This window comes from Electrona antarctica (assembly GCF_951216825.1).
Source record: "Electrona antarctica genome assembly, contig: scaffold_86, whole genome shotgun sequence".
Lineage (NCBI taxonomy): Eukaryota > Metazoa > Chordata > Actinopteri > Myctophiformes > Myctophidae > Electrona > Electrona antarctica.
Genome location: NW_027637549.1, coordinates 506,720 through 530,304, shown reverse-complemented (window position 1 = coordinate 530,304; position 23,585 = coordinate 506,720).

Sequence of the window (23,585 nt, the reverse complement as noted above, 5' to 3'; positions counted from 1 at the left end):
CAAATCCTCCTAAATCGGTAAAAATGGCACCCTATAGCATGCGCTCCAAGACGATGGACTATATATAGCCTGTCGCTTTTCCGATATTTTCACCTTTTTTTCAAATCCTCCTAAATCGTGAAAAATGGCACCCTATAGCATGCGCTCTGAGATGATGGACTATAGCCTGTCGCTTTCCGTGATTTTCACATGTTTTTCAAATCCTCCGAAATCGTGAAAAATGGCACCCTATAGCATGCGCTCCAAGACGATGGACTATAGCCTGTCGCTTTCCGTGATTTTCACTTTTTTTTCCAAATCCTCCTAAATCGGGAAAAATGCCACCCTATAGCATGCGCTCCAAGACGATGGACTATATAGCCTGTCGCTTTTCCGATATTTTCACATGTTTTTCAAATCCTCCGAAATCGTGAAAAATGGCACTCTATAGCATGCGCTCCAAGACGATGGACTATAGCCTGTCGCTTTTCCGTGATTTTCACCTTTTTTTCAAATCCTCCTAAATCGGGAAAAATGGCACCCTATAGCATGCGCTCCAAGACGATGGACTATAGCCTGTCACTTTTCCGTGATTTTCACCTTTTTTTCAAATCCTGAAATCGTGAAAAATGGCACCCTATAGCATGCGCTCCGAGACGATGGACTATAGCCTGTCGCTTTTCCGTGATTTTCACCTTTTTTTCAAATCCTCCTAAATCGGGAAAAATGGCACCCTATAGCATGGCTACGATGGACTATAGCCTGTCGCTTTTCCGTGATTTTCACCTTTTTTTCAAATCCTCCTAAATCGGGAAAAATGGCACCCTATAGCATGCGCTCCAAGACGATGGACTATAGCCTGTAGCTTTTCCGATATTTTCACCTTTTTTTCAAATCCTCCTAAATCGTGAAAAATGGCACCCTATAGCATGCGCTCTGAGACGATGGACTATAGCCTGTTGCTTTCCGTGATTTTCACATGTTTTTCAAATCCTCCGAAATCGTGAAAAATGGCACCCTATAGCATACGCTCCAAGACGATGGACTATAGCCTGTCGCTTTTCCGTGATTTTCACCTTTTTTTCAAATCCTCCTAAATCGGGAAAAATGGCACCCTCTAGCATGCGCTCCAAGACGATGGACTATAGCCTGTCGCTTTCCGTGATTTTCACCTTTTTTTTTAAATCCTCCGAAATCGTGAAAAATGGCACCCTATAGCATGCGCTCCAAGACGATGGACTATAGCCTGTCACTTTTCCGTGATTTTCACCTTTTTTTCAAATCCTCCTAAATCGGGAAAAATGGCACCCTATAGCATGCGCTCCAAGACGATGGACTATAGCCTGTCGCTTTTCCGTGATTTTCACCTTTTTTTCAAATCCTCCAAAATCGGGAAAAATGGCACCCTATAGCATGCGCTCCAAGACGATGGACTATAGCCTGTCGCTTCTCCGATATTTTCACCTTTTTTTCAAATCCTCCTAAATCGGGAAAAATGGCACCCTCTAATATGCGCTCCAAGACGATGGACTATAGCCTGTCGCTTTTCCGATATTTTCACCTTTTTTTCAAATCCTCCAAAATCGGGAAAAATGGCACCCTATAGCATGCGCTCCAAGACGATGGACTATAGCCTGTCGCTTTTCCGTGATTTTCACATGTTTTTCAAATCCTCCTAAATCGGGAAAAATAGCACCCTATAGCATGGCTACGATGGACTATAGCCTGTCGCTTTTCCGTGATTTTCACCTTTTTTTCAAATCCTCCTAAATTGGGAAAAATGGCACCCTATAGCATGCGCTCCAAGACGATGGACTATAGCCTGTCACTTTCCGTGATTTTCACATGTTTTTCAAATCCTGAAATCGTGAAAAATGGCACCCTATAGCATGCGCTCCAAGACGATGGACTATAGCCTGTCGCTTTTCCGTGATTTTCACCTTTTTTTCAAATCCTCCTAAATCGGGAAAAATGGCACCCTATAGCATGCGCTCCAAGACGATGGACTATAGCCTGTCGCTTTTCCGTGATTTTCACCTTTTTTTCAAATCCTCCTAAATTGGGAAAAATGGCACCCTATAGCATGCGCTCCAAGACGATGGACTATAGCCTGTCGCTTTTCCGTGATTTTCACCTTTTTTTCAAATCCTCCTAAATCGGGAAAAATGGCACCCTATAGCATGCGCTCCAAGACGATGGACTATAGCCTGTCGCTTTTCCGATATTTTCACCTTTTTTTCAAATCCTCCTAAATCGTGAAAAATGGCACCCTATAGCATGCGCTCTGAGACGATGGACTATAGCCTGTCGCTTTTCCGTGATTTTCACCTTTTTTTCAAATCCTCCTAAATCGTGAAAAATGGCACCCTATAGCATGCGCTCTGAGACGATGGACTATAGCCTGTTGCTTTCCGGGATTTTCACATGTTTTTCAAATCCTCCGAAATCGTGAAAAATGGCACCCTATAGCATACGCTCCAAGACGATGGACTATATAGCCTGTCGCTTTTCCGTGATTTTCACCTTTTTTCAAATCCTCCTAAATCGGGAAAAATGGCACCCTCTAGCATGCGCTCCAAGACGATGGACTATAGCCTGTCGCTTTTCCGATATTTTCACCTTTTTTTCAAATCCTCCAAAATCGGGAAAAATGGCACCCTATAGCATGCGCTCCAAGACGATGGACTATAGCCTGTCGCTTTTCCGATATTTTCACCGTTTTTTCAAATCCTCCTAAATCGTGAAAAATGGCACCCTATAGCATGCGCTCTGAGACGATGGACTATAGCCTGTCGCTTTTCCGTGATTTTCACCTTTTTTTCAAATCCTCCTAAATCGGGAAAAATGGCACCCTCTAGCATGCGCTCCAAGACGATGGACTATAGCCTGTCGCTTTTCCGATATTTTCACCTTTTTTTCAAATCCTCCAAAATCTTGAAAAATGGCACCCTATAGCATGCGCTCCAAGACGATGGACTATAGCCTGTCGCTTTTCCGTGATTTTCACCTTTTTTCAAATCCTCCTAAATCGGGAAAAATGTGACCACACGCGATATAGGGACTGCCATCGCGGGGGTGGCAATTTTTGAGGACAGCTGAAAAACTATTTTCTTTGTCCTTTTTTATTTTTCTGTCTAAAATAATCTGAAGCTATAATTATTATTCATGTCATGTTAGAGCAGGTCTGTAATAAATGTCAGAGCTGATATCGACATATAAATATGAAATAAATGCTTAAACATGTCACTATGTCTAATGTTATAACCATTGGGTTAACCAATGCTAACTAGACATACGGCTTCCCTGCTAAAGTATGCAAATTCCGCTAAAATCCGCCTTTTTGTACACAATCGTTTTGGAAGATAATACTAGTCTTTTACTAACTGGCTAACAGAAATAGCACAGAAAGAAGTATTAACAACGATATTTTGTAAAATGTGTGTTTATTTTGGTCCGCCTAAAGCTAATTCATGCTAATGTTCCAGCTGGGGGCACTGTTGACCACAACAATGGAAAATGCGGAAATGGCTTCCTATTTCCAATAGCAGAAGAAGAAGACTCGAATGAATGTATTGTAAACATTGTAACATTATGTCACCATAACGTGGTTATTATTAGTTGCTTTGGAATGTACCTGCCATGAAAATTAAGGTCATAATAACGCAGATCGCATCGATTTGTAATATAGCGTGATAATGTACTTGTTTTAGCTTACAGGATTGATATCAATATATTAGCTAAATGTAGCTAACGGCTATCATTGCGGGGTTGCCAGTTTCTGCGAGAGAAATAAGCAACCCGGTATATGAAAACAAGCCCAAAATAAGCGAAAATAGCCGATCTACATGCATACAAACAACACAAATCTTGTGTCTGGCATAAATTATTTTCAGATGGGGGTCTGCAGACAAATAATAATAATAACAGGCTAATGAAACAGAGGAATTAAGAGAAGAGCCAAGAGGGCACAATTTGTGCTGGGAGGGTTTGAGAGCAAACTGTCCTGTTGTCTGTTGGTTACTGTTTTTTTATTTTTTTATTTATTGCATTCATATAGCTCTTTTATTTGTACTCATCTGGAACATTTACATAGGCCTAATTTATCTGCCACTGTTATTTTCCCTTTTTCATACTACAAAAGGCCAAATACAGTAGCCTATTTAAAAAAGGAGAGATAACAGGCAAACGATCAAGATAACAACATTCTCTAATTGTGTAGACTTATTGTAAATTAAGTAATGCAGATGTTTAACAATTATGTATATCTTGAGAGTGTAAAATGAAACAAAATGGACCTTTTTAAGGTTTATTTTTACACTTGATAGTTAAAGATCTAATAAGGGTCCACTTGGTTACCAACTCTCCATAATCAACTACACTTTAAAAACAAGCCCAAATAATCAACTACACTTTATTTTTGTCAAATACATTTTTATTAACAGGTTATAAATTATTATAAAATTGGTACAGTAGGCCTATGCATTATTTTTCTTTAGAAACAAGGCCAACTAATTATAATAAGCAGACATGGCAACACTGCTGGTTGACTAATGGAGAAATGAAGGGAAAACAGCGCCCCCTAAAGTCACAGATCACTGAACTAAAGCTTAGAAGTCCATTTTCTCTGCTTGGTCTTTTTTCCACTACTCCTGCAAGACATTTTTCTATAAGCCATATCTCCAAAACTGGTGGGTCAAACTGAACAACCAATATGTCAATTTGAAGCTATGATTCCCTGCTTTCATATGACATGAAAAAACGAAAATTCAAAAAAATCCAATGGCAGTCGTTCGATCAAATCTAGTCACAAATGTCACCCTATAGCATGCGCTCCAAGACGATGGACTATAGCCTGTCGCTTTTCCGATATTTTCACCTTTTTTTCAAATCCTCCTAAATCGGGAAAAATGGCACCCTATAGCATGCGCTCCAAGACGATGGACTATAGCCTGTCGCTTTTCCGATATTTTCACAGTTTTTTCAAATCCTCCTAAATCGTGAAAAATGGCACCCTATAGCATGCGCTCTGAGACGATGGACTATAGCCTGTCGCTTTTCCGTGATTTTCACCTTTTTTTCAAATCCTCCTAAATCGGGAAAAATGGCACCCTATAGCATGGCTACGATGGACTATAGCCTGTCGCTTTTCCGTGATTTTCACCTTTTTTTCAAATCCTCCTAAATCGGGAAAAATGGCACCCTATAGCATGCGCTCTGAGACGATGGACTATAGCCTGTTGCTTTCCGTGATTTTCACATGTTTTTCAAATCCTCCGAAATCGTGAAAAATGGCACCCTATAGCATACGCTCCAAGACGATGGACTATAGCCTGTCGCTATTCCGTGATTTTCACCTTTTTTTCAAATCCTCCTAAATCGGGAAAAATGGCACCCTCTAGCATGCGCTCCAAGACGATGGACTATAGCCTGTCGCTTTTCCGATATTTTCACCTTTTTTTCAAATCCTCCAAAATCGGGAAAAATGGCACCCTATAGCATGCGCTCCAAGACGATGGACTATAGCCTGTCGCTTTTCCGATATTTTCACCTTTTTTTCAAATCCTCCTAAATCGTGAAAAATGGCACCCTATAGCATGCGCTCTGAGACGATGGACTATAGCCTGTTGCTTTCCGGGATTTTCACATGTTTTTCAAATCCTCCGAAATCGTGAAAAATGCCACCCTATAGCATACGCTCCAAGACGATGGACTATATAGCCTGTCGCTTTTCCGTGATTTTCACCTTTTTTCAAATCCTCCTAAATCGGGAAAAATGGCACCCTCTAGCATGCGCTCCAAGACGATGGACTATAGCCTGTCGCTTTTCCGATATTTTCACCTTTTTTTCAAATCCTCCAAAATCGGGAAAAATGGCACCCTCTAGCATGCGCTCCAAGACGATGGACTATAGCCTGTCGCTTTTCCGATATTTTCACCGTTTTTTCAAATCCTCCTAAATCGTGAAAAATGGCACCCTATAGCATGCGCTCCAAGACGATGGACTATAGCCTGTCGCTTTTCCGTGATTTTCACCTTTTTTTCAAATCCTCCTAAATCGGGAAAAATGTGACCACACGCGATATAGGGACTGCCATCGCGGGGGTGGCAATTGTTGAGGACAGCTGAAAAACTATTTTCTTTGTCCTTTTTTATTTTTCTGTCTAAAATAATCTGAAGCTATAATTATTATTCATGTCATGTTAGAGCAGGTCTGTAATAAATGTCAGAGCTGATATCGACATATAAATATGAAATAAATGCTTAAACATGTCACTATGTCTAATGTTATAACCATTGGGTTAACCAATGCTAACTAGACATACGGCTTCCCTGCTAAAGTATGCAAATTCCGCTAAAATCCGCCTTTTTGTACACAATCGTTTTGGAAGATAATACTAGTCTTTTAATAACTGGCTAACAGAAATAGCACAGAAAGAAATATTAACAACGATATTTTGTAAAATGTGTGTTTATTTTGGTCCGCCTAAAGCTAATTCATGCTAATGTTCCAGCTGGGGGCACTGTTGACCACAACAATGGAAAATGCGGAAATGGCTTCCTATTTCCAATAGCAGAAGAAGAAGACTCGAATGAATGTATTGTAAACATTGTAACATTATGTCACCATAACGTGGTTATTATTAGTTGCTTTGGAATGTACCTGCCATGAAAATTAAGGTCATAATAACGCAGATCGCATCGATATGTAATATAGCGTGATAATGTACTTGTTTTAGCTTACAGGATTGATATCAATATATTAGCTAAATGTAGCTAACGGCTATCATTGCGGGGTTGCCAGTTTCTGCGAGAGAAATAAGCAACCCGGTATATGAAAACAAGCCCAAAATAAGCGAAAATAGCCGATCTACATGCATACAAACAACACAAATCTTGTGTCTGGCATAAATTATTTTCAGATGGGGGTCTGCAGACAAATAATAATAATAACAGGCTAATGAAACAGAGGAATTAAGAGAAGAGCCAAGAGGGCACAATTTGTGCTGGGAGGGTTTGAGAGCAAACTGTCCTGTTGTCTGTTGGTTACTGTTTTTTTATTTTTTTTATTTATTGCATTCATATAGCTCTTTTATTTGTACTCATCTGGAACATTTACATAGGCCTAATTTATCTGCCACTGTTATTTTCCCTTTTTCATACTACAAAAGGCCAAATAAATACAGTAGCCTATTTAAAAAAGGAGAGATAACAGGCAAACGATCAAGATAACAACATTCTCTAATTGTGTAGACTTATTGTAAATTAAGTAATGCAGATGTTTAACAATTATGTATATCTTGAGAGTGTAAAATGAAACAAAATGGACCTTTTTAAGGTTTCTTTTTACACTTGATAGTTAAAGATCTAATAAGGGTCCACTTGGTTACCAACTCTCCATAATCAACTACACTTTAAAAACAAGCCAAAATAATCAACTACACTTTATTTTTGTCAAATACATTTTTATTAACAGGTTATAAATTATTATAAAATTGGTACAGTAGGCCTATGCATTATTTTTCTTTAGAAACAAGGCCAACTAATTATAATAAGCAGACATGGCAACACTGCTGGTTGACTAATGGAGAAATGAAGGGAAAACAGCGCCCCCTAAAGTCACAGATCACTGAACTAAAGCTTAGAAGTCCATTTTCTCTGCTTGGTCTTTTTTCCACTACTCCTGCAAGACATTTTTCTATAAGCCATATCTCCAAAACTGGTGGGTCAAACTGAACAACCAATATGTCAATTTGAAGCTATGATTCCCTGCTTTCATATGACATGAAAAAACGAAAATTCAAAAAAATCCAATGGCAGTCATTCGATCAAATCTAGTCACAAATGTCACCCTATAGCATGCGCTCCAAGACGATGGACTATAGCCTGTCGCTTTTCCGATATTTTCACCGTTTTTTCAAATCCTCCTAAATCGGGAAAAATGGCACCCTATAGCATGCGCTCCAAGACGATGGACTATAGCCCGTCGCTTTTCCGATATTTTCACCGTTTTTTCAAATCCTCCTAAATCGTGAAAAATGGCACCCTATAGCATGCGCTCTGAGACGATGGACTATAGCCTGTCGCTTTTCCGTGATTTTCACCTTTTTTTCAAATCCTCCTAAATCGGGAAAAATGGCACCCTATAGCATGCGCTCCAAGACGATGGACTATATAGCCTGTCGCTTTTCCGATATTTTCACCTTTTTTTCAAATCCTCCTAAATCGGTAAAAATGGCACCCTATAGCATGCGCTCCAAGACGATGGACTATATATAGCCTGTCGCTTTTCCTATATTTTCACCTTTTTTTCAAATCCTCCTAAATCGTGAAAAATGGCACCCTATAGCATGCGCTCTGAGATGATGGACTATAGCCTGTCGCTTTCCGTGATTTTCACATGTTTTTCAAATCCTCCGAAATCGTGAAAAATGGCACCCTATAGCATGCGCTCCAAGACGATGGACTATAGCCTGTCGCTTTCCGTGATTTTCACTTTTTTTTCCAAATCCTCCTAAATCGGGAAAAATGCCACCCTATAGCATGCGCTCCAAGACGATGGACTATATAGCCTGTCGCTTTTCCGATATTTTCACATGTTTTTCAAATCCTCCGAAATCGTGAAAAATGGCACTCTATAGCATGCGCTCCAAGACGATGGACTATAGCCTGTCGCTTTTCCGTGATTTTCACCTTTTTTTCAAATCCTCCTAAATCGGGAAAAATGGCACCCTATAGCATGCGCTCCAAGACGATGGACTATAGCCTGTCACTTTTCCGTGATTTTCACCTTTTTTTCAAATCCTGAAATCGTGAAAAATGGCACCCTATAGCATGCGCTCCGAGACGATGGACTATAGCCTGTCGCTTTTCCGTGATTTTCACCTTTTTTTCAAATCCTCCTAAATCGGGAAAAATGGCACCCTATAGCATGGCTACGATGGACTATAGCCTGTCGCTTTTCCGTGATTTTCACCTTTTTTTCAAATCCTCCTAAATCGGGAAAAATGGCACCCTATAGCATGCGCTCCAAGACGATGGACTATAGCCTGTAGCTTTTCCGATATTTTCACCTTTTTTTCAAATCCTCCTAAATCGTGAAAAATGGCACCCTATAGCATGCGCTCTGAGACGATGGACTATAGCCTGTTGCTTTCCGTGATTTTCACATGTTTTTCAAATCCTCCGAAATCGTGAAAAATGGCACCCTATAGCATACGCTCCAAGACGATGGACTATAGCCTGTCGCTTTTCCGTGATTTTCACCTTTTTTTCAAATCCTCCTAAATCGGGAAAAATGGCACCCTCTAGCATGCGCTCCAAGACGATGGACTATAGCCTGTCGCTTTCCGTGATTTTCACCTTTTTTTTTAAATCCTCCGAAATCGTGAAAAATGGCACCCTATAGCATGCGCTCCAAGACGATGGACTATAGCCTGTCACTTTTCCGTGATTTTCACCTTTTTTTCAAATCCTCCTAAATCGGGAAAAATGGCACCCTATAGCATGCGCTCCAAGACGATGGACTATAGCCTGTCGCTTTTCCGTGATTTTCACCTTTTTTTCAAATCCTCCAAAATCGGGAAAAATGGCACCCTATAGCATGCGCTCCAAGACGATGGACTATAGCCTGTCGCTTCTCCGATATTTTCACCTTTTTTTCAAATCCTCCTAAATCGGGAAAAATGGCACCCTCTAATATGCGCTCCAAGACGATGGACTATAGCCTGTCGCTTTTCCGATATTTTCACCTTTTTTTCAAATCCTCCAAAATCGGGAAAAATGGCACCCTATAGCATGCGCTCCAAGACGATGGACTATAGCCTGTCGCTTTTCCGTGATTTTCACATGTTTTTCAAATCCTCCTAAATCGGGAAAAATGGCACCCTATAGCATGGCTACGATGGACTATAGCCTGTCGCTTTTCCGTGATTTTCACCTTTTTTTCAAATCCTCCTAAATTGGGAAAAATGGCACCCTATAGCATGCGCTCCAAGACGATGGACTATAGCCTGTCACTTTCCGTGATTTTCACATGTTTTTCAAATCCTGAAATCGTGAAAAATGGCACCCTATAGCATGCGCTCCAAGACGATGGACTATAGCCTGTCGCTTTTCCGTGATTTTCACCTTTTTTTCAAATCCTCCTAAATCGGGAAAAATGGCACCCTATAGCATGCGCTCCAAGACGATGGACTATAGCCTGTCGCTTTTCCGTGATTTTCACCTTTTTTTCAAATCCTCCTAAATTGGGAAAAATGGCACCCTATAGCATGCGCTCCAAGACGATGGACTATAGCCTGTCGCTTTTCCGTGATTTTCACCTTTTTTTCAAATCCTCCTAAATCGGGAAAAATGGCACCCTATAGCATGCGCTCCAAGACGATGGACTATAGCCTGTCGCTTTTCCGATATTTTCACCTTTTTTTCAAATCCTCCTAAATCGTGAAAAATGGCACCCTATAGCATGCGCTCTGAGACGATGGACTATAGCCTGTCGCTTTTCCGTGATTTTCACCTTTTTTTCAAATCCTCCTAAATCGTGAAAAATGGCACCCTATAGCATGCGCTCTGAGACGATGGACTATAGCCTGTTGCTTTCCGGGATTTTCACATGTTTTTCAAATCCTCCGAAATCGTGAAAAATGGCACCCTATAGCATACGCTCCAAGACGATGGACTATATAGCCTGTCGCTTTTCCGTGATTTTCACCTTTTTTCAAATCCTCCTAAATCGGGAAAAATGGCACCCTCTAGCATGCGCTCCAAGACGATGGACTATAGCCTGTCGCTTTTCCGATATTTTCACCTTTTTTTCAAATCCTCCAAAATCGGGAAAAATGGCACCCTATAGCATGCGCTCCAAGACGATGGACTATAGCCTGTCGCTTTTCCGATATTTTCACCGTTTTTTCAAATCCTCCTAAATCGTGAAAAATGGCACCCTATAGCATGCGCTCTGAGACGATGGACTATAGCCTGTCGCTTTTCCGTGATTTTCACCTTTTTTTCAAATCCTCCTAAATCGGGAAAAATGGCACCCTCTAGCATGCGCTCCAAGACGATGGACTATAGCCTGTCGCTTTTCCGATATTTTCACCTTTTTTTCAAATCCTCCAAAATCTTGAAAAATGGCACCCTATAGCATGCGCTCCAAGACGATGGACTATAGCCTGTCGCTTTTCCGTGATTTTCACCTTTTTTCAAATCCTCCTAAATCGGGAAAAATGTGACCACACGCGATATAGGGACTGCCATCGCGGGGGTGGCAATTTTTGAGGACAGCTGAAAAACTATTTTCTTTGTCCTTTTTTATTTTTCTGTCTAAAATAATCTGAAGCTATAATTATTATTCATGTCATGTTAGAGCAGGTCTGTAATAAATGTCAGAGCTGATATCGACATATAAATATGAAATAAATGCTTAAACATGTCACTATGTCTAATGTTATAACCATTGGGTTAACCAATGCTAACTAGACATACGGCTTCCCTGCTAAAGTATGCAAATTCCGCTAAAATCCGCCTTTTTGTACACAATCGTTTTGGAAGATAATACTAGTCTTTTACTAACTGGCTAACAGAAATAGCACAGAAAGAAGTATTAACAACGATATTTTGTAAAATGTGTGTTTATTTTGGTCCGCCTAAAGCTAATTCATGCTAATGTTCCAGCTGGGGGCACTGTTGACCACAACAATGGAAAATGCGGAAATGGCTTCCTATTTCCAATAGCAGAAGAAGAAGACTCGAATGAATGTATTGTAAACATTGTAACATTATGTCACCATAACGTGGTTATTATTAGTTGCTTTGGAATGTACCTGCCATGAAAATTAAGGTCATAATAACGCAGATCGCATCGATTTGTAATATAGCGTGATAATGTACTTGTTTTAGCTTACAGGATTGATATCAATATATTAGCTAAATGTAGCTAACGGCTATCATTGCGGGGTTGCCAGTTTCTGCGAGAGAAATAAGCAACCCGGTATATGAAAACAAGCCCAAAATAAGCGAAAATAGCCGATCTACATGCATACAAACAACACAAATCTTGTGTCTGGCATAAATTATTTTCAGATGGGGGTCTGCAGACAAGTAATAATAATAACAGGCTAATGAAACAGAGGAATTAAGAGAAGAGCCAAGAGGGCACAATTTGTGCTGGGAGGGTTTGAGAGCAAACTGTCCTGTTGTCTGTTGGTTACTGTTTTTTTATTTTTTTATTTATTGCATTCATATAGCTCTTTTATTTGTACTCATCTGGAACATTTACATAGGCCTAATTTATCTGCCACTGTTATTTTCCCTTTTTCATACTACAAAAGGCCAAATAAATACAGTAGCCTATTTAAAAAAGGAGAGATAACAGGCAAACGATCAAGATAACAACATTCTCTAATTGTGTAGACTTATTGTAAATTAAGTAATGCAGATGTTTAACAATTATGTATATCTTGAGAGTGTAAAATGAAACAAAATGGACCTTTTTAAGGTTTATTTTTACACTTGATAGTTAAAGATCTAATAAGGGTCCACTTGGTTACCAACTCTCCATAATCAACTACACTTTAAAAACAAGCCCAAATAATCAACTACACTTTATTTTTGTCAAATACATTTTTATTAACAGGTTATAAATTATTATAAAATTGGTACAGTAGGCCTATGCATTATTTTTCTTTAGAAACAAGGCCAACTAATTATAATAAGCAGACATGGCAACACTGCTGGTTGACTAATGGAGAAATGAAGGGAAAACAGCGCCCCCTAAAGTCACAGATCACTGAACTAAAGCTTAGAAGTCCATTTTCTCTGCTTGGTCTTTTTTCCACTACTCCTGCAAGACATTTTTCTATAAGCCATATCTCCAAAACTGGTGGGTCAAACTGAACAACCAATATGTCAATTTGAAGCTATGATTCCCTGCTTTCATATGACATGAAAAAACGAAAATTCAAAAAAATCCAATGGCAGTCGTTCGATCAAATCTAGTCACAAATGTCACCCTATAGCATGCGCTCCAAGACGATGGACTATAGCCTGTCGCTTTTCCGATATTTTCACCTTTTTTTCAAATCCTCCTAAATCGGGAAAAATGGCACCCTATAGCATGCGCTCCAAGACGATGGACTATAGCCTGTCGCTTTTCCGATATTTTCACAGTTTTTTCAAATCCTCCTAAATCGTGAAAAATGGCACCCTATAGCATGCGCTCTGAGACGATGGACTATAGCCTGTCGCTTTTCCGTGATTTTCACCTTTTTTTCAAATCCTCCTAAATCGGGAAAAATGGCACCCTATAGCATGGCTACGATGGACTATAGCCTGTCGCTTTTCCGTGATTTTCACCTTTTTTTCAAATCCTCCTAAATCGGGAAAAATGGCACCCTATAGCATGCGCTCTGAGACGATGGACTATAGCCTGTTGCTTTCCGTGATTTTCACATGTTTTTCAAATCCTCCGAAATCGTGAAAAATGGCACCCTATAGCATACGCTCCAAGACGATGGACTATAGCCTGTCGCTATTCCGTGATTTTCACCTTTTTTTCAAATCCTCCTAAATCGGGAAAAATGGCACCCTCTAGCATGCGCTCCAAGACGATGGACTATAGCCTGTCGCTTTTCCGATATTTTCACCTTTTTTTCAAATCCTCCAAAATCGGGAAAAATGGCACCCTATAGCATGCGCTCCAAGACGATGGACTATAGCCTGTCGCTTTTCCGATATTTTCACCTTTTTTTCAAATCCTCCTAAATCGTGAAAAATGGCACCCTATAGCATGCGCTCTGAGACGATGGACTATAGCCTGTTGCTTTCCGGGATTTTCACATGTTTTTCAAATCCTCCGAAATCGTGAAAAATGCCACCCTATAGCATACGCTCCAAGACGATGGACTATATAGCCTGTCGCTTTTCCGTGATTTTCACCTTTTTTCAAATCCTCCTAAATCGGGAAAAATGGCACCCTCTAGCATGCGCTCCAAGACGATGGACTATAGCCTGTCGCTTTTCCGATATTTTCACCTTTTTTTCAAATCCTCCAAAATCGGGAAAAATGGCACCCTCTAGCATGCGCTCCAAGACGATGGACTATAGCCTGTCGCTTTTCCGATATTTTCACCGTTTTTTCAAATCCTCCTAAATCGTGAAAAATGGCACCCTATAGCATGCGCTCCAAGACGATGGACTATAGCCTGTCGCTTTTCCGTGATTTTCACCTTTTTTTCAAATCCTCCTAAATCGGGAAAAATGTGACCACACGCGATATAGGGACTGCCATCGCGGGGGTGGCAATTGTTGAGGACAGCTGAAAAACTATTTTCTTTGTCCTTTTTTATTTTTCTGTCTAAAATAATCTGAAGCTATAATTATTATTCATGTCATGTTAGAGCAGGTCTGTAATAAATGTCAGAGCTGATATCGACATATAAATATGAAATAAATGCTTAAACATGTCACTATGTCTAATGTTATAACCATTGGGTTAACCAATGCTAACTAGACATACGGCTTCCCTGCTAAAGTATGCAAATTCCGCTAAAATCCGCCTTTTTGTACACAATCGTTTTGGAAGATAATACTAGTCTTTTAATAACTGGCTAACAGAAATAGCACAGAAAGAAATATTAACAACGATATTTTGTAAAATGTGTGTTTATTTTGGTCCGCCTAAAGCTAATTCATGCTAATGTTCCAGCTGGGGGCACTGTTGACCACAACAATGGAAAATGCGGAAATGGCTTCCTATTTCCAATAGCAGAAGAAGAAGACTCGAATGAATGTATTGTAAACATTGTAACATTATGTCACCATAACGTGGTTATTATTAGTTGCTTTGGAATGTACCTGCCATGAAAATTAAGGTCATAATAACGCAGATCGCATCGATATGTAATATAGCGTGATAATGTACTTGTTTTAGCTTACAGGATTGATATCAATATATTAGCTAAATGTAGCTAACGGCTATCATTGCGGGGTTGCCAGTTTCTGCGAGAGAAATAAGCAACCCGGTATATGAAAACAAGCCCAAAATAAGCGAAAATAGCCGATCTACATGCATACAAACAACACAAATCTTGTGTCTGGCATAAATTATTTTCAGATGGGGGTCTGCAGACAAATAATAATAATAACAGGCTAATGAAACAGAGGAATTAAGAGAAGAGCCAAGAGGGCACAATTTGTGCTGGGAGGGTTTGAGAGCAAACTGTCCTGTTGTCTGTTGGTTACTGTTTTTTTATTTTTTTTATTTATTGCATTCATATAGCTCTTTTATTTGTACTCATCTGGAACATTTACATAGGCCTAATTTATCTGCCACTGTTATTTTCCCTTTTTCATACTACAAAAGGCCAAATAAATACAGTAGCCTATTTAAAAAAGGAGAGATAACAGGCAAACGATCAAGATAACAACATTCTCTAATTGTGTAGACTTATTGTAAATTAAGTAATGCAGATGTTTAACAATTATGTATATCTTGAGAGTGTAAAATGAAACAAAATGGACCTTTTTAAGGTTTCTTTTTACACTTGATAGTTAAAGATCTAATAAGGGTCCACTTGGTTACCAACTCTCCATAATCAACTACACTTTAAAAACAAGCCAAAATAATCAACTACACTTTATTTTTGTCAAATACATTTTTATTAACAGGTTATAAATTATTATAAAATTGGTACAGTAGGCCTATGCATTATTTTTCTTTAGAAACAAGGCCAACTAATTATAATAAGCAGACATGGCAACACTGCTGGTTGACTAATGGAGAAATGAAGGGAAAACAGCGCCCCCTAAAGTCACAGATCACTGAACTAAAGCTTAGAAGTCCATTTTCTCTGCTTGGTCTTTTTTCCACTACTCCTGCAAGACATTTTTCTATAAGCCATATCTCCAAAACTGGTGGGTCAAACTGAACAACCAATATGTCAATTTGAAGCTATGATTCCCTGCTTTCATATGACATGAAAAAACGAAAATTCAAAAAAATCCAATGGCAGTCATTCGATCAAATCTAGTCACAAATGTCACCCTATAGCATGCGCTCCAAGACGATGGACTATAGCCTGTCGCTTTTCCGATATTTTCACCGTTTTTTCAAATCCTCCTAAATCGGGAAAAATGGCACCCTATAGCATGCGCTCCAAGACGATGGACTATAGCCCGTCGCTTTTCCGATATTTTCACCGTTTTTTCAAATCCTCCTAAATCGTGAAAAATGGCACCCTATAGCATGCGCTCTGAGACGATGGACTATAGCCTGTCGCTTTTCCGTGATTTTCACCTTTTTTTCAAATCCTCCTAAATCGGGAAAAATGGCACCCTATAGCATGCGCTCCAAGACGATGGACTATATAGCCTGTCGCTTTTCCGATATTTTCACCTTTTTTTCAAATCCTCCTAAATCGGTAAAAATGGCACCCTATAGCATGCGCTCCAAGACGATGGACTATATATAGCCTGTCGCTTTTCCGATATTTTCACCTTTTTTTCAAATCCTCCTAAATCGTGAAAAATGGCACCCTATAGCATGCGCTCTGAGATGATGGACTATAGCCTGTCGCTTTCCGTGATTTTCACATGTTTTTCAAATCCTCCGAAATCGTGAAAAATGGCACCCTATAGCATGCGCTCCAAGACGATGGACTATAGCCTGTCGCTTTCCGTGATTTTCACTTTTTTTTCCAAATCCTCCTAAATCGGGAAAAATGCCACCCTATAGCATGCGCTCCAAGACGATGGACTATATAGCCTGTCGCTTTTCCGATATTTTCACATGTTTTTCAAATCCTCCGAAATCGTGAAAAATGGCACTCTATAGCATGCGCTCCAAGACGATGGACTATAGCCTGTCGCTTTTCCGTGATTTTCACCTTTTTTTCAAATCCTCCTAAATCGGGAAAAATGGCACCCTATAGCATGCGCTCCAAGACGATGGACTATAGCCTGTCACTTTTCCGTGATTTTCACCTTTTTTTCAAATCCTGAAATCGTGAAAAATGGCACCCTATAGCATGCGCTCCGAGACGATGGACTATAGCCTGTCGCTTTTCCGTGATTTTCACCTTTTTTTCAAATCCTCCTAAATCGGGAAAAATGGCACCCTATAGCATGGCTACGATGGACTATAGCCTGTCGCTTTTCCGTGATTTTCACCTTTTTTTCAAATCCTCCTAAATCGGGAAAAATGGCACCCTATAGCATGCGCTCCAAGACGATGGACTATAGCCTGTAGCTTTTCCGATATTTTCACCTTTTTTTCAAATCCTCCTAAATCGTGAAAAATGGCACCCTATAGCATGCGCTCTGAGACGATGGACTATAGCCTGTTGCTTTCCGTGATTTTCACATGTTTTTCAAATCCTCCGAAATCGTGAAAAATGGCACCCTATAGCATACGCTCCAAGACGATGGACTATAGCCTGTCGCTTTTCCGTGATTTTCACCTTTTTTTCAAATCCTCCTAAATCGGGAAAAATGGCACCCTCTAGCATGCGCTCCAAGACGATGGACTATAGCCTGTCGCTTTCCGTGATTTTCACCTTTTTTTTAAAATCCTCCGAAATCGTGAAAAATGGCACCCTATAGCATGCGCTCCAAGACGATGGACTATAGCCTGTCACTTTTCCGTGATTTTCACCTTTTTTTCAAATCCTCCTAAATCGGGAAAAATGGCACCCTATAGCATGCGCTCCAAGACGATGGACTATAGCCTGTCGCTTTTCCGTGATTTTCACCTTTTTTTCAAATCCTCCAAAATCGGGAAAAATGGCACCCTATAGCATGCGCTCCAAGACGATGGACTATAGCCTGTCGCTTCTCCGATATTTTCACCTTTTTTTCAAATCCTCCTAAATCGGGAAAAATGGCACCCTCTAATATGCGCTCCAAGACGATGGACTATAGCCTGTCGCTTTTCCGATATTTTCACCTTTTTTTCAAATCCTCCAAAATCGGGAAAAATGGCACCCTATAGCATGCGCTCCAAGACGATGGACTATAGCCTGTCGCTTTTCCGTGATTTTCACATGTTTTTCAAATCCTCCTAAATCGGGAAAAATGGCACCCTATAGCATGGCTACGATGGACTATAGCCTGTCGCTTTTCCGTGATTTTCACCTTTTTTTCAAATCCTCCTAAATTGGGAAAAATGGCACCCTATAGCATGCGCTCCAAGACGATGGACTATAGCCTGTCACTTTCCGTGATTTTCACATGTTTTTCAAATCCTGAAATCGTGAAAAATGGCACCCTATAGCATGCGCTCCAAGACGATGGACTATAGCCTGTCGCTTTTCCGTGATTTTCACCTTTTTTTCAAATCCTCCTAAATCGGGAAAAATGGCACCCTATAGCATGCGCTCCAAGACGATGGACTATAGCCTGTCGCTTTTCCGTGATTTTCACCTTTTTTTCAAATCCTCCTAAATTGGGAAAAATGGCACCCTATAGCATGCGCTCCAAGACGATGGACTATAGCCTGTCGCTTTTCCGTGATTTTCACCTTTTTTTCAAATCCTCCTAAATCGGGAAAAATGGCACCCTATAGCATGCGCTCCAAGACGATGGACTATAGCCTGTCGCTTTTCCGATATTTTCACCTTTTTTTCAAATCCTCCTAAATCGTGAAAAATGGCACCCTATAGCATGCGCTCTGAGACGATGGACTATAGCCTGTCGCTTTTCCGTGATTTTCACCTTTTTTTCAAATCCTCCTAAATCGTGAAAAATGGCACCCTATAGCATGCGCTCTGAGACGATGGACTATAGCCTGTTGCTTTCCGGGATTTTCACATGTTTTTCAAATCCTCCGAAATCGTGAAAAATGGCACCCTATAGCATACGCTCCAAGACGATGGACTATATAGCCTGTCGCTTTTCCGTGATTTTCACCTTTTTTCAAATCCTCCTAAATCGGGAAAAATGGCACCCTCTAGCATGCGCTCCAAGACGATGGACTATAGCCTGTCGCTTTTCCGATATTTTCACCTTTTTTTCAAATCCTCCAAAATCGGGAAAAATGGCACCCTATAGCATGCGCTCCAAGACGATGGACTATAGCCTGTCGCTTTTCCGATATTTTCACCGTTTTTTCAAATCCTCCTAAATCGTGAAAAATGGCACCCTATAGCATGCGCTCTGAGACGATGGACTATAGCCTGTCGCTTTTCCGTGATTTTCACCTTTTTTTCAAATCCTCCTAAATCGGGAAAAATGGCACCCTCTAGCATGCGCTCCAAGACGATGGACTATAGCCTGTCGCTTTTCCGATATTTTCACCTTTTTTTCAAATCCTCCAAAATCTTGAAAAATGGCACCCTATAGCATGCGCTCCAAGACGATGGACTATAGCCTGTCGCTTTTCCGTGATTTTCACCTTTTTTCAAATCCTCCTAAATCGGGAAAAATGTGACCACACGCGATATAGGGACTGCCATCGCGGGGGTGGCAATTTTTGAGGACAGCTGAAAAACTATTTTCTTTGTCCTTTTTTATTTTTCTGTCTAAAATAATCTGAAGCTATAATTATTATTCATGTCATGTTAGAGCAGGTCTGTAATAAATGTCAGAGCTGATATCGACATATAAATATGAAATAAATGCTTAAACATGTCACTATGTCTAATGTTATAACCATTGGGTTAACCAATGCTAACTAGACATACGGCTTCCCTGCTAAAGTATGCAAATTCCGCTAAAATCCGCCTTTTTGTACACAATCGTTTTGGAAGATAATACTAGTCTTTTACTAACTGGCTAACAGAAATAGCACAGAAAGAAGTATTAACAACGATATTTTGTAAAATGTGTGTTTATTTTGGTCCGCCTAAAGCTAATTCATGCTAATGTTCCAGCTGGGGACACTGTTGACCACAACAATGGAAAATGCGGAAATGGCTTCCTATTTCCAATAGCAGAAGAAGAAGACTCGAATGAATGTATTGTAAACATTGTAACATTATGTCACCATAACGTGGTTATTATTAGTTGCTTTGGAATGTACCTGCCATGAAAATTAAGGTCATAATAACGCAGATCGCATCGATTTGTAATATAGCGTGATAATGTACTTGTTTTAGCTTACAGGATTGATATCAATATATTAGCTAAATGTAGCTAACGGCTATCATTGCGGGGTTGCCAGTTTCTGCGAGAGAAATAAGCAACCCGGTATATGAAAACAAGCCCAAAATAAGCGAAAATAGCCGATCTACATGCATACAAACAACACAAATCTTGTGTCTGGCATAAATTATTTTCAGATGGGGGTCTGCAGACAAATAATAATAATAACAGGCTAATGAAACAGAGGAATTAAGAGAAGAGCCAAGAGGGCACAATTTGTGCTGGGAGGGTTTGAGAGCAAACTGTCCTGTTGTCTGTTGGTTACTGTTTTTTTATTTTTTTATTTATTGCATTCATATAGCTCTTTTATTTGTACTCATCTGGAACATTTACATAGGCCTAATTTATCTGCCACTGTTATTTTCCCTTTTTCATACTACAAAAGGCCAAATAAATACAGTAGCCTATTTAAAAAAGGAGAGATAACAGGCAAACGATCAAGATAACAACATTCTCTAATTGTGTAGACTTATTGTAAATTAAGTAATGCAGATGTTTAACAATTATGTATATCTTGAGAGTGTAAAATGAAACAAAATGGACCTTTTTAAGGTTTCTTTTTACACTTGATAGTTAAAGATCTAATAAGGGTCCACTTGGTTACCAACTCTCCATAATCAACTACACTTTAAAAACAAGCCAAAATAATCAACTACACTTTATTTTTGTCAAATACATTTTTATTAACAGGTTATAAATTATTATAAAATTGGTACAGTAGGCCTATGCATTATTTTTCTTTAGAAACAAGGCCAACTAATTATAATAAGCAGACATGGCAACACTGCTGGTTGACTAATGGAGAAATGAAGGGAAAACAGCGCCCCCTAAAGTCACAGATCACTGAACTAAAGCTTAGAAGTCCATTTTCTCTGCTTGGTCTTTTTTCCACTACTCCTGCAAGACATTTTTCTATAAGCCATATCTCCAAAACTGGTGGGTCAAACTGAACAACCAATATGTCAATTTGAAGCTATGATTCCCTGCTTTCATATGACATGAAAAAACGAAAATTCAAAAAAATCCAATGGCAGTCATTCGATCAAATCTAGTCACAAATGTCACCCTATAGCATGCGCTCCAAGACGATGGACTATAGCCTGTCGCTTTTCCGATATTTTCACCGTTTTTTCAAATCCTCCTAAATCGGGAAAAATGGCACCCTATAGCATGCGCTCCAAGACGATGGACTATAGCCCGTCGCTTTTCCGATATTTTCACCGTTTTTTCAAATCCTCCTAAATCGTGAAAAATGGCACCCTATAGCATGCGCTCTGAGACGATGGACTATAGCCTGTCGCTTTTCCGTGATTTTCACCTTTTTTTCAAATCCTCCTAAATCGGGAAAAATGGCACCCTATAGCATGCGCTCCAAGACGATGGACTATATAGCCTGTCGCTTTTCCGATATTTTCACCTTTTTTTCAAATCCTCCTAAATCGGTAAAAATGGCACCCTATAGCATGCGCTCCAAGACGATGGACTATATATAGCCTGTCGCTTTTCCGATATTTTCACCTTTTTTTCAAATCCTCCTAAATCGTGAAAAATGGCACCCTATAGCATGCGCTCTGAGATGATGGACTATAGCCTGTCGCTTTCCGTGATTTTCACATGTTTTTCAAATCCTCCGAAATCGTGAAAAATGGCACCCTATAGCATGCGCTCCAAGACGATGGACTATAGCCTGTCGCTTTCCGTGATTTTCACTTTTTTTTCCAAATCCTCCTAAATCGGGAAAAATGCCACCCTATAGCATGCGCTCCAAGACGATGGACTATATAGCCTGTCGCTTTTCCGATATTTTCACATGTTTTTCAAATCCTCCGAAATCGTGAAAAATGGCACTCTATAGCATGCGCTCCAAGACGATGGACTATAGCCTGTCGCTTTTCCGTGATTTTCACCTTTTTTTCAAATCCTCCTAAATCGGGAAAAATGGCACCCTATAGCATGCGCTCCAAGACGATGGACTATAGCCTGTCACTTTTCCGTGATTTTCACCTTTTTTTCAAATCCTGAAATCGTGAAAAATGGCACCCTATAGCATGCGCTCCGAGACGATGGACTATAGCCTGTCGCTTTTCCGTGATTTTCACCTTTTTTTCAAATCCTCCTAAATCGGGAAAAATGGCACCCTATAGCATGGCTACGATGGACTATAGCCTGTCGCTTTTCCGTGATTTTCACCTTTTTTTCAAATCCTCCTAAATCGGGAAAAATGGCACCCTATAGCATGCGCTCCAAGACGATGGACTATAGCCTGTAGCTTTTCCGATATTTTCACCTTTTTTTCAAATCCTCCTAAATCGTGAAAAATGGCACCCTATAGCATGCGCTCTGAGACGATGGACTATAGCCTGTTGCTTTCCGTGATTTTCACATGTTTTTCAAATCCTCCGAAATCGTGAAAAATGGCACCCTATAGCATACGCTCCAAGACGATGGACTATAGCCTGTCGCTTTTCCGTGATTTTCACCTTTTTTTCAAATCCTCCTAAATCGGGAAAAATGGCACCCTCTAGCATGCGCTCCAAGACGATGGACTATAGCCTGTCGCTTTCCGTGATTTTCACCTTTTTTTTAAAATCCTCCGAAATCGTGAAAAATGGCACCCTATAGCATGCGCTCCAAGACGATGGACTATAGCCTGTCACTTTTCCGTGATTTTCACCTTTTTTTCAAATCCTCCTAAATCGGGAAAAATGGCACCCTATAGCATGCGCTCCAAGACGATGGACTATAGCCTGTCGCTTTTCCGTGATTTTCACCTTTTTTTCAAATCCTCCAAAATCGGGAAAAATGGCACCCTATAGCATGCGCTCCAAGACGATGGACTATAGCCTGTCGCTTCTCCGATATTTTCACCTTTTTTTCAAATCCTCCTAAATCGGGAAAAATGGCACCCTCTAATATGCGCTCCAAGACGATGGACTATAGCCTGTCGCTTTTCCGATATTTTCACCTTTTTTTCAAATCCTCCAAAATCGGGAAAAATGGCACCCTATAGCATGCGCTCCAAGACGATGGACTATAGCCTGTCGCTTTTCCGTGATTTTCACATGTTTTTCAAATCCTCCTAAATCGGGAAAAATGGCACCCTATAGCATGGCTACGATGGACTATAGCCTGTCGCTTTTCCGTGATTTTCACCTTTTTTTCAAATCCTCCTAAATTGGGAAAAATGGCACCCTATAGCATGCGCTCCAAGACGATGGACTATAGCCTGTCACTTTCCGTGATTTTCACATGTTTTTCAAATCCTGAAATCGTGAAAAATGGCACCCTATAGCATGCGCTCCAAGACGATGGACTATAGCCTGTCGCTTTTCCGTGATTTTCACCTTTTTTTCAAATCCTCCTAAATCGGGAAAAATGGCACCCTATAGCATGCGCTCCAAGACGATGGACTATAGCCTGTCGCTTTTCCGTGATTTTCACCTTTTTTTCAAATCCTCCTAAATTGGGAA